The following is a 2,500-nucleotide window of genomic DNA, read 5'->3' as shown; positions in this document are numbered from 1 at the left end:
GTGTGTGTGTGTGTGTGTGTGTGTGTGTGTGTGTGGGGGTGTGTTGTGTGTGTGTGTTGTGCGTGTGTGTGTGTGTGTGTGTGTGTGTGTGTATGTATGTATCTATATAGATTACATTATATTATATATAAAATATTATATTCTATATCTTATATATAAAACATATCCACATATATATATATATATATATATATATTTATATTATTATAATACATATATATTATCATTATATTATATATATATACATATTATATTATATATTATATTATATATATAGAAGAGAGAGAGAGAGGAGAGAGAGAGAGAGAGAGAGAGACGCGTGTGTTGCTTTGTTTGCTCGTTTAAAGGTAAATGTAGTTACAAAAGCTTGCATCCCGATATATATGCATGTATCAATACAGGGATTGGTATGTACTCATAAATAGCTTTGATATTATTACCATTGTCTATTATCGTTGTTGCTGTGAAATATACATTGGTTTGATTTTGATCATTATCATAATCAATATTATTCCTGTACTGATGACATCTGTGATATTAGTATTGATATGTAAAATAATGATACCAATGGTAATAATGCTAATTATATTGATTTTCTTGAAAATAACGTATTGGTATAGAAATATCATATAACAGTGTAGACTTAGATCTTAACATACTGAATAAAAGGAAAATGTAAATGGTAAGAATAATGATGAATATATAATGAGGATCATAATGATAATAGGTAGAAATAATATACTGATAATAAGAAAAAGTAATAACGATAATGGCAAGAATATTGGTGATAATGAAATAATAATAATTATAATAATAATCATGATAATGGTAGTGATAACTGCGATAGTTAATAATGATAACAGTGTTACTAATAATTTCAGTGATAATGATAATCACAACAAGACCACTGTAGAAAAGGTATGAATGATAATGAAAAATTTCACAATACAAGAGATGCATTTAACAGCTTTCTAATATATATTCGTCCGGAGACATGCATTTATGACGAAGATTTATTCGAAACCAGATAAATACATCTCTTGTATTGTGAGGATATTCGTTCTCATGCTTACCTTTTCACATTTGTAGCACTAATGATACTAATGAAAACAATGACGAAACTTATACATTCATAATGACCATAGTGATCGTCATATGATATAGTTTAGTAGTAACAATTATGACAATAGTAATAACAAAGACACAGGTAATTCTGCTGCTGACGACGATAATGATATTCGTAACAAAACGTCCAAAAAACACGAGACTAACCTCAAAACAAGTGTAAAATTGAAGGATGATAGAGTGAAAAAATGAGGTTTATAATGTTCATCGCTGGCTGCCTCCGTCAGATAAAATCCTGTCCCTACATCCATACAAGAGAGTTGTTTACAATACGAGAGCAGTGAAGGGGTTATATCATAGGGCAAAGAAGGGAGAGTGATGGAAAATGGGCTAAAATATTTTGATAACATGGGGTAAATCTCGATGTAACTGTTTTGTGCGTTATCGTGATTATTATGTATTCAGGAATTAACGTAAGGAGGAGAGGAGAGGGGGGATGAGAGAGAGAGGAGAAAGAGAGGAGAGAGACAGAAGAGAGAGAGAGGGAGAAGAGAGAGAGAGAGAGAGAGAGAGAGAGAGAGAGAGAAGAGGGAAAGAGAGAGAAAAGCAGACAGGTAAAGCGAGAGAAAGGGATAGAGAGAGAGGAAAAGACAGAGAAGTGGAGGTGAGACACGAATAAAGAGAACAGAAATAAACAGAAAGCGAAAGAAACAAAGGGGATAACAATTACTGATAGACAGAGATGATAATTAAATATCCAATGATACAAGGTGAGATGATGACCAAACGGGAAAAATGAAGGTGACATGCGCAAAGTAAAAATAATAATGACATATTACAAAAAAAAAAGGAATTGAAATGAAAGATGTGTGATAACCTTACCCCCCCCCCCCCCCATCTCAAAATATATAAAATAATTCTGAAAGAAAGACGGAACAACAATAAGAAAAAATACGTGACATATGAGGTTTCCCCCACTTTTATCTTTTTTAAAAAACTTGAAACAGCACCTGATGAAAAAAAAGTCAAAAGATAAGGGTATGGCGGAACACAATGAGGTCATTTGTATGCAAAATATGTGCAGATCCAACTAGTAACTGGGAGCTCATCTCATGTATATATTTCCGGCCAAAGTGCGTGGAATATTTTAATGAGTTGTTTGTTGTTAGAAGAAAGGAACACAGACTCCACTATTTGTAAGCTTAATTGAGCGAAATGGAAATATGCTATTTTCAAAATCATAGCATACGTGCGCATGGACAGTTTTATATTATTTTTTAATTTTTGGGAAAAAAAACAATATTTTTCGGTGCTGTGGTTGAGTCATTGTTCAAACAGACGCGAATTCATTTATTTGAAATTAAATACGGATATAAATAAATATTCTGATAAGTAATTATTGTGTGTGTGTTTGTGTTTTTGGTGGAATATAAAG

This window comes from Penaeus monodon, chromosome 10, assembly GCF_015228065.2.
Source record: "Penaeus monodon isolate SGIC_2016 chromosome 10, NSTDA_Pmon_1, whole genome shotgun sequence".
In the NCBI taxonomy this organism is placed as follows: Eukaryota; Metazoa; Arthropoda; class Malacostraca; order Decapoda; family Penaeidae; genus Penaeus; species Penaeus monodon.
Note: the sequence above shows the minus strand (reverse complement) of the source record.